The sequence below is a fragment of the Balaenoptera physalus genome, assembly GCF_965194825.1.
Source record: "Balaenoptera physalus genome assembly, chromosome: 13".
NCBI lineage: Eukaryota > Metazoa > Chordata > Mammalia > Artiodactyla > Balaenopteridae > Balaenoptera > Balaenoptera physalus.
The window spans coordinates 32,933,348-32,948,710 of NC_138892.1; positions in this window are offsets into that span (position 1 = coordinate 32,933,348).

Consider the following 15,363-nt stretch of genomic DNA (forward strand, 5'->3'; position numbering starts at 1 on the left):
AGAGAGCAACCAAACCAAAAAACAAATCCATCAATGATAACAAGCTCTAAAAACTATACTAAAAAAAAGAAAAAAATGGACAGACAGAACCCTAGGACAAATGGTAAAAGCAAAGCTATACAGATAAAATCACACAAAGAAGCATACCCATACACACTTACAAAAAGAGAAAAAGGAAAAAAATATATATATATCATTGCTCCCAAAGTCCACCGCCTCAATTTTTGGATGATTCATTGTCTATTTAGGTATTCCACAGATGCAGGGTACATCAAGTTGATTGTGGAGATTTAATCCACTGCTCCTGAGGCTGCTGGGAGAAATTTCCCTTTCTCTTCTTTGTTCGCACAGCTCCCGGGGTTCAGCTTTGTATTTGGTCCCGCCCCTGCGTGTAGGTCGCCTGAGGGCATCTGTTCTTCCCTGAGACAGGACAGGGTTAAAGGAGTAGCTGATTCGGGGGCTCTGGCTCACTCAGGCCAGGGGGAGGGAGGGGTATGGAGTGCGGGGCAAGACTGTGGCAGCAGAGCCCAGCATGATGTTGCAGCAGCCTGAGGCATGTGGTGTGTTCTCCCGGGGAAGTTGTCCCTGGATCACGGGACCCTGGCAGTGGGGGGCTGGACAGGCTCCCAGGAGTGAAGGTGTGGATAGTGACCTGTGCTTGCACACAGGCTTCTTGGTGGCTGCAGCAGCAGCCTCAGCATCTCATGCCCGTCTCTGGGGTCCACGCTGATAGCCGTGGCTTGAGCCCGTCTCTGGAGGTCCTTTAAGCGGCGCTGTTAATCCCCTCTCCTCGAGCACCCGGGAACAAAGAGGCAAGAAAAAGTCTCTTGACTCTTCGGCAGCTCCAGACTTTTTCCCGGACTCCCTCCCAGCTAGCCATGGTGCACTAGCCCCCTTCAGGCTGTGTTCACGCAACCAACCCCAGTCCACTCCCTGGGATCCAACCTCCGAAGCCGGAGCCTCAGCTCCCAGCCCCCACCCGCCCCGGCGGGTGAGCAGACAAGCCTCTCAGGCTGGTGAGTGCTGGTCGGCACCTCTCCTCTGTGTGGGAATCTCTCCGCTTTGCCCTCCGCACCCCTGTGGCTGCGCTCTCCTCCGTGGCTCCGAAGCTTCCCCCCCGCCAGCCCCCGTCTCTGCCAGTGAAGGGGCTTCCTAGTGTGTGGAAACTTTTCCTCCTTCACAGCTCCCTCCCAGAGGTGCAGGTTCCGTCCCTATTCTTTTGTCTCTCTTTTTTCTTTTTTCTTTTGCCCTACCCAGGTACGTGGGGAGTTTCTTGCCTTTTGGGAAGTCTGAGGTCTTCTGCCAGTGTTCAGTAGGTGTTCTGTAGTTGTTCCACATGTAGATGTATTTCTGATGTATTTGTGGGGGGGGAAGGCCATCTCCATGTCTCACTCCTCTGCCATCTTGAAGGTCTCCCCTGACTTCTTGAATATACACTTTGTATATAGTTGTATATGGACATATAAATATAAATGTATTCATGTGTATGAGAATTTATTTTTTTCCTTTAGCCTTTGATATGAAACAAACCTCTGAAAATAGACCTGCCTCAATCTTCTGTGCACCTTTGACCTTTTGTTTTCAAACTTTTCTTTCCTTCGGAGATAACTTTCAAGCTTGTCAGTGTATTTTTGCCCCTCTGTAATACCTCTTGCTATTTCTTGAGATTTTGTTTTTGTATCCTCTTTCAGAGTAAGGTGTTTACTTTTAGGATGCTCGGTTTCTTTCTTAGATTTTGCCTTTACCTCAAGATTACTTATTCACAGCTATTTTCCCCATGACTGACCTCTATGCCTTATATGAAGTCAACAACACTCTTCCAAAAAAGCAGGGTCAGGGACTTCCCTGGTGGTTCAGTGGTTAAGACTTACTCTTCCAATGCAGGGAATGAAGGTTCAATCCCTGGTCAGGGAACTAAGATCCCACATGTCTGGGGCCTAAAAACCAAAACATAGAAACAGAAGCAATATTGTAACTAATTCATCAAGACTTTAAAAAAAAAACAAAAATAAAAACAAAAAACAGGGTCAGAGCCAGAAGTCAAGAAGAAACAACAGTTTTTTCATAGAGGTGCCCTGTTATACTTAATAAATCTTAAGGAACAAGGTAAAAAATGCAGTTGAGCCAGCACCATGAAAAACCAGAAATTATTAGCCATTTATATATTTAAATTATCTCCAGTAATGAAAGCTCACTACCTTTGTCCACAAATGACTTACAGTGGGGATTTGCTTTTGAATTTAAAAAGTGAGTAGTTAATTTAAGAAAGGGACCTTAGTAGTAGGCTGTCAGGCAAGTTGGGAGGGCGGGGTCACGGAGTGAGAAAGGCACACAGAAGTAATCGAACCAGTAAGCAGTGCTCTATGCAGAGAGAGATGATTTGTAAATACAGAGAGTTATAACATTTAATATTTGGTTTTTAGCTCTGCTAGATATGGCATAATACCCTCTATTATTTCCACATTTTCAGTAATGATCTTTTACACAAAATTGCCTTGTGATTGTATTGTTTGGGAAATAATGAAAGGGAGTGAAAGGAAGCTGTTTTCCTTAACTGGGTAATGAGAGGCACAGAAACAAGATCAGCAACAGAAAGGAAAGGAGGTTTGAATGAGACTGCGAATTGCCAGCAGTAGAATGTTAGATAAAAAACTGAATAGTAAGAATATCAATAGTTTGGGAATGAAAAATTGTATTTCCAGCTTTCTGTGCATGAGTTACTGTGTTAAGTTATTAAAGAGTGAAACTTGAAGGTCATGGGAACAGTTTGTTACACAATTTGTAGTCTAATTTTTCCTTCAACACAAATTTGTTCATCTGGAATTTAGCCACAAGAAAAGTTTTTTTTGTTTTTGTTTAATAACAAAAGAAAGTGTTGGAAAGTTTGACTCAAATTGGCAAACTATGCATATGAACGGATTTCTCTTAATTTCCTAAATAACTAGAAATGATAGAAAAGGCAATAAAAATAAAGAAGGAGAAAGAAGGAAGAAAACAGGAGAAAATAATACACTGAAACTTTGCCTCCAAAAAGTGACATCAGGGGCAAAATATCTGGGGGAACCCTTCCATGAAAGAAAGATTAACATAAGGAAGAGAAGATCATAGAAGAGGAATTGCCACCAAAGACTGGAGTGATTTTGTGGTGACCCAGAATCAGAGGAATGGAAACTAGAAGCAGGTAGGAGCCAGCATGTGGGTGATTGGTTGAGAAATTGCACTGGAAGTGGTGAGACTAGGTCTTATCCTAATTCCCATCCTCGTTCTTGCACTACAGTAGGTAGGAGGGTCATTTGTCCAAAGAAGAAGGCAGTAAGGGTGATGTGAGATGTGGCAGTGTCCTGAGAGTGACGCTGATATCCTCTCTTCCCAGCCAGAAGATGAACTAATGACACACAGAGAAGAGCCATCAAATTCCCGGCGAGTTAGTTTGTAGATATCGACAAGCTGATTCTAAAGTTTATATAAAGAAGCAAAAGACCCAGAATAGCCAACAAAATGTTGAAGGAGACAAAGTTGCAAGGCTGACACTACCCAACTTCAAGACTTACTATAAACTACCATATATCAAGACAGTGTGGTATTGGTAAAATAAGAGACAAACAGATCAATGGAACAGAATAGAGAGGGCAGAAATAGATCCCCATAAACATAGTCAACTGATCTTTGACAAAGGAGCAAAGACAATACAGTGGTGCAAAGGTAGTCTTCTTAATAAATAGTGCTAGAACAAATACACATCTACAAAAACAAAAAAAAATCTAGATACACACCTTAAACACCGTGCACAAAAAATAATTCAAAATGGATCACAGATCTAAATGTAAAATGCAAAACTATAAAACTCCTACAAGATAACATAGTTTAGGGGCAGAGAATACATGGGGAATCTTTATCTTCCCCTCAATTTTGCTATGAGCCTAAAACTGCTCTATAAAATTAAGTTTTAATTAAAGAAAAATAGAAAGAGTTTGCTCCCCTGTCAGATGAACATATAAAGGGATGAGATGAAAATAAATATCAAATTCCTGGCTTGTATTTCTGAACAAATTGGCATATGAAATAGAGGGAATAGGAGAGTCAGAGAAATAGTGGGTTTTGTTTAGATGTAATGAGTTCAACAGTCTATGTGCCATCCAGGTGCTATTTCTACAACTAAGAAGTGAGATATTTGAGTAGCTTTGGTTTAAGATTGTCTCAAATATACAGATTTTGATTTTAGAGTTTTGGATATTTTAATATAGCAGAATTGGCCATTGGAAGAGACCAAAGTACGTGAGGAAAAGGGAATTCTTAATAGTTTTGGTTTAAATGGTTTAACTCTTAACTGTAATATTGATATATCATTACAACTAAAAATGCTAGTTTATGTAGTAAGTTACTTAAAATTTATTTTATCTTATTATTAAAATTGCAGTGGGAGTTATTATTTTGAATAGCTGTAAATAAAGACTGCATTCCTATGAGGCACAATTCTTTTCCAACAGTGGAGTTTTTCTACTTAACGAAAGTTTGTATGGTTTTAATATTTTAGTTGATCCCCTTTCAGTCTGAGGAATAAAAGTGCACAGGAGGAGATCTGGAAAACTTAGGTCCAGTCTATTTCCTGGAGTTTCTCTAACTACCAAGCTGACTGAACAGAACTGTGTATTTGTATTTGAGGTGTGGATTATTCTTCACTAGAGGTTAGTGCTTAGAATGTGGACTTGAAAAGGTCAGAACTTCTATCCATTAAGCCATCAAGCTTTTTTTATATAATAAGAGTAGATGAAAGGTTTTAACTTGAATCACAAATGTAAAGTTCAGCAGAATGATCATATCTCAAATTGAAAGAACAAGGCAAAATAACTTTGTCATTGCATGTATTGGAATCCAGTGGTCTAAATGTCAGTACAGAATGACAGAGTATCAAATCTTGGATCATATCGCCAAAAGCCAGAAGATAGGGTGATTTTCAGGTTTCTAAGTTCAAATTATATTTGTAAATAGAATGCATAGTTTTAGCCCTACTTATCTACTACTGGTATGAGTTTAGACTTTATGAGAGCATGCTTATCTCTATTTATATGCTAATAACTTTGATTCTCCATTTAAAATCCAATTATTGCTACTACAAAGGTATAATATGCCACATACAAGAAACTAAGCAGGTGTTACACCTACTACTTAAGAAGAATTTAATTGCATATTTAGTATGATGAAATGAAGACAGGTTTGGTTTCATTTTCTTATGAAATATTATCATATGGAATACTTATAGTTTGACATATTTATAGCTCTTTTATTAAATTGTAACATCCAAATATTTTCTAAAACATTACCAAGGTATTGTGTTTGTAATTTTCTTTCGAGTGACAAACACTGGCTTCCTTTTATTGTATTTTTTCTTTTTTTTTTAATACTGTTGTATTTAATATATTTATACAAAAAGAGGAGGAAAAATGAAACTAGGCATTTTTTCTGAAACACTATCTCCTATATATTGGAAAATAATTCATATTTTCTCATAAAGAACAATGGACTTTCATAGTATTCTGACTTGAGGAAGTAGAGATTTCTCACAAATCAAAGCAAAGAAAACAACAAAACTGAACAAATAAACTCTTATTACTCTTTTCTAATGAAATGATCTGGGAAACAAAACAGACACATTCTCTGCCATTACATTCAGCATACTTGAAGGTATAACCCACCATGCATATGGTTTACCTGGGGTGCTGATTTTTTTAAAAAATGTATATGAGGGTTTGGTGTTTGTTATGGGTTGGATCGTGTTCCATACAAAGATATTTTCAGGCCCTAATCTCTGTACCTGTGAATGTGACCTTATTTGGAAATAGGGTCTTTGCAGAGGTAATCAAGTTAAGATGAGGTCAGTGGATGGGCCCTTAATCCAATATGACTAATGTTCTTACAAAAAGATGGAAATTTGAGCAGAGCCACATAGAAAAGATGGCCATGTGAAGATGGAGGCAGAGACTGGAGTTATGCTGCCAAAAGGGAAGGAATGCCTAGATCTACCAAAAGGTGGGAGAAGTAAGGAAGGATCCTCCCCTGGAGGCTTCCGAAGGAGGATGGTCTTGCCAAAACATCTTGATTTTAGATTTCTAGCCTCCAGAACTGTCGGAAAATAAACTTCTGTTGTTTTAAGTGACCCAGTTTGTGGTACTTTGTTATGGCAGTCCTATGAAATGAATATAGGATTTATTGGATTGATTCTAAAATAAAATTAAAGAATTCAATTTAGAATTAACGTTTCAAAAACAAATGCTCATATGAGATTACCGTCTGCCTTCCTCTGTTACTGTCATCCTTCTAACTCTGCTCACTATCCCTCATTCATTGCGGATTTTGACACCTGGATCAAGTTCTCTCTCTGCAACACTACTCACATCATCAGTCTTTGTTAACTTACATAGATGATCAATTCAGTAGCCTGGTCTCCTGGTTTCTCAGCATGCTCACTCCCATGATCATTTCTTCCGCTCCGTCTTAGCTGTCCCACCAGTGTCATGTCCTAGACTTTATCACTGCCAGTAACGTACCATCTCTAAAATCTTGATTTCAAGTTAGCCCACTCTATGATCATTATTTCACTTCCTATCTTTTCATCTCACTTCTGCTACTATCGCTACTCTTTTTTTTTTTTTTAAACTATACTGGCTCTATCAGTTTTTCACTCATCTTCATTCTCCTTCAGTTTTTACTTCTACCCATAAGTAGATTAATTTTACCAAAATTGCTTTTATTAAAATTAACTTCCTTTGGTTTTGTCTTGCACTGTCCCTTCAAGATTCTTCTTAGATCTTGAATACAGATGTGGGCTGGCTCCATGAATTTTCAGTTCAGTTTAAGGAGTTAGAATGGCTATACAGAACTGTGGTTGCTTTAGTTCACAGTATCAGCTCAATTCAGGAATCACAATAAACCATCCCCAATAATAATAAAATTTCCATGCTCAATTTAATAATATGTCACTTCTACAGTACTGATAGGTCAATTCAGAGAGGAGGATATGGGCTTGGTCCTTCTCTCATTTCCTATTATTTACTTAACGAACTGGTTAATTCATTCTTTTGTTCTCTCCTTGGTTGGGACTTAGGAAGGGAACAGGAGTAAGAGATCTGAGAATTTTCTTCATTGAATTAGCACTTTCATAAATTGTGCTTACCCTCCCTGGGTCTGGCAGATGTTTAAAATTGACACTATCTCTTTAGGAGCACTTTCATTGGCTTCCCGTAAACCCTCAACATTGTCAGTCAAGAACTACCAGAGCAGAGGTAAACCTCCAGATTCCTTTTTTGCTTTTGTGATAGTTTGGTCCTATTGAGCATGGTCTAAGATGACCATCTTGCCACCTCCCATCTTGTCCATGAGAATAGTCATGTATTCCTTGCCCCAAGAATCTCTGGAAGTGAATGCTGACTCTAAAGTAACCGTAGCTTACCTTTAGTGTATTTCCAAAGTAACTGGCAATCCCATCTCTGCTGCCTTCCAGAGTGTTTAGCCAGAGCTGAGATTCCAGTCTACTGTTTTTCCTGAGTTGAAAGGAGAACAGATTAAGATCAGAATAGACCACTTGAAGCCCAATCCTACTGTGCCTGAGGTGAAAAGGCAGATACTCCATATTTTTACCATGGAAGTGATGGAAGTGGTGAGACTAACAACTTTATCCAAAGGCATTCTTCTGAAAAAAAAATCTCATTTCTAAAATCTTTTTTCCTTCCCTATACTGACTCCTTTTTCTATTCTTTATTTGGATGAGAGTTCAAAGAATTTTTTAAAATTTCAAATTATTAAAAATTTCACTTGCATATCCTGCATTCTGAAAATCCTGAAATTTATATTGATATGCACACCGCCCCCCCAAATACTTCGCTTTAACATCTTCCCTTATCTGTATCCACTCCGTCTTAGATAAAGTAACACTAATTGTTATAACATTTCCTTGTCTTAACAAAATAGAATTTTATTTTTTCACAAAGAGTCTAATAAGATATTACATGAATAGTTGGACTTGGTTAGGAAAAGGAAAATACAAACATTCTTATCAGTGTCACAAGCCTCAATTGGGTTCTTTGTGATTTAGCTGATCAATTCACTCTCCCACTCACAAAGAAATAGTTTACATTTTCTTTACTTGAACCTTTTATATGCCTTCTCCTAACCATCCTCATGTTCTTATTTCCCTGAGAAATAGAAACAATCAAGGGAGCTAATTCCTATTCCCATCATCAAATCTACTAATCTACCTGCATCTCTATCCATAGCCTTTGATTTTTTCCTCACTACAGATAAGCTATGTGGACTTCTAAGGGCAAGCCTTTTACTTCTGCACTGGAATCTATCATTTTGTTTTGTTGTGGTGGTGGTAATTATTGTTGTTTGCCTCGTCAGCACAAGAACTTTGCTTCTAGAGTTGTTTTCCTCTCTACAGCATCATGCAATTTCCCTTCTCTTCTGTATCATTTTATTAGCATCAATCAATTCCCATCTTAAAAATAAAACCCTTTTTACCCCAATATTTCTCTCTAGCTATGACCACATTTCCTTTTACCCCTTATGGTAAAAACCCTTTTTAAAAAGTTGACTATAATCCCAATCTTCATTGGTATTCCTCAATTCTCATTCTCCCCAAACTTGTATCTTTTCTACTTTCATCCTCATCACACCACTGAATCTTTTCATGTCAGGTGCAACACTGATATTTACATTGCTAAATGTAATAATCAATTATCAGTCCACATCTTAATTTCTTAGCTGCATTGCATATAATGAACTATTTGTTAGAACTATTTTTTTAATTTCCTTCCAGACACCGGACTCTCCTTGTTTTCCTTTTTTTTCCATTGGCTATTATCTTTTAGTCTTATTTATTGGTCCCTCCTTTCAGTCCAACTTCTAAACATTTGATTAACTCAGGGCTCAGCCCTCAGTCTTTTGTTCACTATCAACACGCACTCTCTAGATGATCTCACCCAGTCTGTTTATATCCATAGGATTACTGATGCTGCATCTCTACCCACAATCTCTCCCTGAGCTCCAAATACATATACTTTATTCAACTGCTTATTTTACACTTAGATACCTAATATGTATATGAAATTCAATGAAACCTAAAAAGAACTCAAACTTATTCTTATAAAAATGCTTTGCCCAAAGTTATCTACTGTAGTAGGCAGAATTCTAAGATGACTATCAAGATTCTCACCTCCTAGTGTGTGTCTGTGTGTCTGTGTGTATCTCCTTGAAAACTCTGTTCCACTTGAGGATCTGTGAATATTATGGGATATCACTCTTGTGATTATGTTTCAATTTGTCACAAACAAGATTCTACAGATGTAATGAAAGTCTCTTAATCAGTTGACTTTGAGCTAATCAGAAGGAATATTATCCTAAGCAAGCCTCATCCAATCAGGTCAACTATTAAAAGAGACAAGAAACAGCATCCAGGATCTTCCTGCTGGCCTTGAAGGGACAAAATACTATGTTGCAGAGAGGGCCACATGGCAAAGACCCAAAGGTGGCCTATAAGCTGAAAGCAGTACCTGGCCAGCCACCAGCAAAAAACTGGAATCTTAACTCTGACAGCCACAAGAAACTGAATTCAGCCAAGAACTAATGAGCTTAGAATGGGACTCCAAACCTCAGATGGTACTGCTGCCCTGGATGACATCTTATTATCAGCCTCGTGAGGCTCTGAGCAAAGGATCAGGCTAACCAGTACTCAGACTCCTTATCCACAAAATCTGTAAGATAATAGATGGGTGTTGTTTTAAGCTGCTAATAACAATTACTTAGTAGAAATATCAAACATCCACTTCTCCAAAACCTAGGCAGACAGCTTGGAGTCAAACTTGCTTCTTTTATCTCTCACAGTCTACATATGATTTTATCAACTAGTCTTATGAGTTCTCAAAATATAATCAAAATTAGGCCACTCTTTATAACCTCCCTTGCCTATGATCTCCCTATGACCTAGTCCAAGTCTTATAATATGTTGCCTGAACACCTGTAATATTCTTCTAACCAACCTCTTTGCTTCTACTTCGGCCCTCTTATTGTTATCCTCAGAGTAGTCTGAGTGGTTTTTAATAACATAAATTATATTATGTCTCATTCCTATGCTAAATTTTATATGTGCTTTTTATCACATAGAGAATAAAATCCCAAATTCTTACATGACTGTGACACTCAAAATGATCTGACTCTTGGCTATTTCTTCTATATTAGCTCCTACCATTCTCCTACTTACTCCATCTACTAGAGGCCCACTGACATTATTCCTTTCCTTGAATATGACAAGCTTCTTCCCAGCCCAGAGCCTTTGAACATCCTATTTCCTCTGCCTGGTATACTCATACTCCAGATTTTATTTGATTTTTCTCATTCATCTCATTCAGATCTTTCTTTTCAGGAAGAACTTCTTTGATCACCTTATCTACAATGCACTTTGCATCCCTCATTTTTCTCTCTCCGGTTAGCCTGCATTATTTTTGCATTATAGTAAATATTTATGTAATTACTTGTTTAATATCTGTTTTATTTTACTAAAAAAAGGAATAAAATATATATATATATATATATATATATATATATATATCCCCCAAACCTGAAGATGATAATGCATTGAACTTGCATATTAAATCTTTCTTAGATTTATTAATATTCTTTATTTCTGCTTTTTATTTATTCTTATTCTGTAATGCTTATTTTCTATTTTTTAATTCTTATTTTTATTTCTTAGATTAATAATTTATTAATCTTTCTTAGATTTGCTCCAGAATGAATAACTGACTGAAGTCTGCCAAATAAATGAATCTGGGTCTTCCTCCCTTAGAATTTCATAGGATATTTGAGACGTGGCAATGCTTTATGTACATAATTGTGTCACATATGATTTATGATTTGTTTGGATAAGTGAAGCAATCTTGCTTGTTGGTTTTTAGGACATTACTAAGTTCTATCGCATATAACATATAGTCATATATTTCAAATATTAACATACATAAAGATTATATTAAAAACAATTATATATGCAGGTTTTTAGGCTCCAACTCCAGATATTCTGAAAAAAAAAAATTCTCAGGTGTTAGCCAAGAATTCAGCATTTATGGGAATTCCCTGGTGGTCCAGTGGTTAGGGCTCCATGCTTCCACTGCAGGGGGCACAGATTCGATCCCTACTCAGGGAACTAAGATCCCACAAACTGCATAATGTGACCAAAAAATAAATTAAAAAAAAGAATTCAGCATTTATAAGGAAATATCCTAGTGATTCTGATGCAGGTGATCCTCAAATACAACTTGATTAGCACATATAGAATATGTCTAAAATATACTTTTTTATTCAGCCAACTAATTGTGTTCCTACAATTTACCATTTACTTTGAAAACACCTAAATCAGTGAGCATATGCCTGATGGCTTGCAAAATGCATTTGAACTAGATCTGTTTGCTAGAGAATGGTAATTTCTTGATTTTTCATCTTTAGTTGTATCTTCATTTGAGATCTTGAGTTTCTCTCATGTTACATAATGTTCTACAACTGTGCTGTCCATCACTGTAGGTATTAGCCACGTATAGCTATTGGGCACTTGAAATGTGATTGTTCTAAATCAAGATGTGCTGTACGGGTAAATATATATGTATATTGTATTTTAATGACAGTTTTTTAAAAAGTAAAATATATTGTAAATACTTTTAATATGGGTTAAGTGGTCAAATACTATTTCGGATATCTTGGATAAAATAAAATGTGTTACTACATTTAATTTTATCTATTTCTTTTACTTTTCTGATGTGGCACTAGAAAACTTAAAATTAAATACGGGTTCACATCATATTTCTGTAGGACAGCAATGTTCCAGGCAATGACCAGTTTTTATTGGTTTAATATTCAATTCAGGGAGTCAGCAATTTTTTCTTCAACAAATTTAAAGTGCTTTTGTGATGCTGATAATCTTAGATCTTTGGACAACCTTGAAATTTTAAATTATGATTATCTGTAATTATTTTCACTGTAGATCTACTCTGGTCATTGCTCTTTGAGTATCTGTGGAGTGCCAAATTTTAAAGAAAAAATGCATTCTTATAAAATTTTAGCATTATCTTTCTCATTCCAAATTTAATTTGTTTATATATTTTTCATAAATGTTTTTTCTTAAATCGGAAAAAATAATTTATATAAACAAACAAGCTTTCATAATAGCTCTAATGATAACACACAGGAAAGTAAACATAATGTTGAAGAAGAGAAGAGCTACATATATTTGAGGTATGCAAAGGCCCTTTGGTCCTTCAATTATGAGAAACAAATTAGAACCATATATCAGAGCTGGTCCAGAGACAATAAAAAAGAGGAAAATGAAAATACAGATAGAACCAATCACCAGCTTCACTGGCATATCTTATGAGAGCAATTAACTTTGACTAGATAATAATAAGAGTGAGAGGAAAAGCTATAAAATTAATTATTTTATAAAATAAATACATACTCTTAAATTATTTAAAAATAATCCTTTGCATAGAAAAGTAAAGCTGTATTTCTTGTACCCTTTGAAAATTTAGATTCTTTTGTATGCAACTAATTTTCTTTTCAATTTTGTTTGTTGTATTGCCTTATACAGTGTAGAAATTTTCTACTTCTTTAAATATATGTAAATTATTCAGTTTCATTTTCTTAAATCATTCACAATGTGATTTCAATTGAATACCAATAATGAGTCACTATGCAGTTATCTAACACTGAATTCTAATTTAGAGAATAAAGGAAGAACAGAATAACTGATGATAAGAAATCTACATTGGGTGCCCATTTTAAGCTAGATAAAACTCCAAATAATTTTAAAAATTGCCTTCTACCATTATAATGAACTAAAGAAGAAACAGAAATATCACAAAGACATCCTCAAAATGTTAATAAAATACATTTTCCAGAATGTTCATGGAGTAAATCAAGCAAACGTATTGGTTTGTGCTCAGTTTACTCTCTGTCTTAGTATGACTAGACATTAAAGTATGGTCAGAAAAAAATCAGTATTGACATAACATAATCATGTATCATTAAAATGAATTAGTCATTACTTTGTCATGCAATTAATTTAGGCTAATTGTTTAATAGGACATTCCATAAAAGTCAATGGTACTTATGATTTCCTGGTCATCATTATTTATTTGTCTCCCTCTCCCCCACCCCCCACCCCAGCTAGGCTAGCACTTAGGCACAGTGTATGATACATAATACTGTCTCAATAAATTGTTGCTAAATAAATGAACAAATGAAAGCATGAATGGATAAAAGAATGTCCTTGATAGCTTAGAGAGATTCATGTTTTGGAGACAAAGAAGAGCTGGTTTAAGTGATTTCTCGTTTGGGTATTTCTTTGCTTATCCAAGTGCTTCCAATAATTTACTCTTCTAGATGACCAATAATTTACTCTTCTAGTTGATTTTCACTAAGTGGATATCCGATGTTTTGGACTGCTTAGCAACTGCTTCCTTCTTTTTTTTAGAGACACTTTTTCTCCTGTGAGAAACCCATTACATACATTTTAAATGAGGTTTAGCCTACCCCAACCCTGGGTGGCTATAGAAATAGGTAAATAATCCAGAATAGGTTAATCAGAGGAAGACTAAGCTGATTATTGGAGTTCTGACCAGGATTTTTCATCCAGAGCTTTAAGAAAGTAATTTCTCATTTACTTGCTGTGCTTTAAGTAAATTCTGCTTTGTCCTTGAACATCCCAGTTATATGAACCAATATATTTCTTTCTTCTTAGGCTAACGTGAGATAGGTTTCTGTCACTTTTAGCTATGACCCTTTCTCATTCTTGGACCACACATACTTTATGGGCTTATGTAGTGCTTCATTCATTCAACATTTTTGAGCTCCAGCTGAGAATTAAATGTCTGGTCCTTTATGAGGTGCTAAATATACTAAGAAAAATTATATTGAATCCCTGACTTTGAAGACTGGAGTTTGGGGGCATGCAGGGAGAAGGTTGGGACTAGAATGGAGGAAAGTACTATGCAAAATGGCATGCGAACACAGAAAGAAAACAGAGACTAACTTGGCTTGAGAGAAAGTCTCCAAGAGAAATTAACATCTGAACTCTTTTTTTAAAAAAGTGTGGCATTCATGAAAGAGTAAAGCAGTTTTCCTCTGCTGTGTTTTTATTAAAGTTGAATATATTTTAATAAGCATTCAGCGATGCTAGCTCATGTCAACCATGTTTATTGAACAATTATCCTTCTATTTTCACTTCTCTGTATCTCTATTATAGGATAATTAGTTTATACTTACAAAAAATTTCCCAAAAGCATAATGGCCAACATTAGACACAGTATATGACCTCAATATATCACAGTCATCCATAAAGCTATTCACAAGGCCACTATACATCCTGCAGACAATATTTTTCCTCTTTAACCTCAGAAATAACTTAGAACCAATTTAATTTCAAAACTCATACAGAAAGCAGGTTAATGTTCTTTTTTTTATCCTTTTTTTTAACATCTTTATTGGAGTACAATTGCTTTACAATATTGTGTTAGTTTCTGCTGTATAATAAAGTGAATCAGCTATACATATACATATCTCCCCATAACCCCTCCCTCTTGCGTGTCCCTCCCACCCTACCTATTCCACCCCTCTAGGTGGTTACAAGCACTGAGCTGATCTTCTGTGCAATGCGGCTGCTTCCCACTAGCTATCTATTTTACATTTGGTAGTGTATATATGTCAATGCCACTCTCTCACCTCGTCCCAGCCAACCCTTCCCCATCCCCGTGTCCTTAAGTCCATTCTCTACATCTGCGTCTTTATTCCTGTCCTGCCCCTAGGTTCTTCAGAACCTTTCTTTTTTTTTAGATTCCATATATATGTGCTAGCATGCGGTATTTGTCTTTCTGTATCTAACTTACTTCACTCTGTATGACAGAGTCTAGGTCCATCCAACTCACTATAAATAACTCAGTTTCATTTCTTTTTATGGCTGAGTAATATTCCATTGTATATATATGCCACATATTCTTTATCCATTCACCTGTCGATGGACACTTAGGTTGCTTCCATGTCCTGCCTATTGTAAATAGTGCTGCAATGAACATTGTGGTGCATGACTCTTTTTGAATTATGGTTTGCTCAGGGTATATCCCCAGTAGTGGGATTGCTGGTCATATGGTAATTCTATTTTTAGTTTTTTAAGGAACCTCCATACTGTTCTCCATAGTGGCTGCATCAATTTACATCCCCACCAACAGTGCAAGAGGGTTCCCTTTTCTCCACACCCTCTCCAGCATTTATTGTTTGTAGATTTTTTGATGATGGCCATTCTGACCAGTGTGAAGTGATACCTCATTG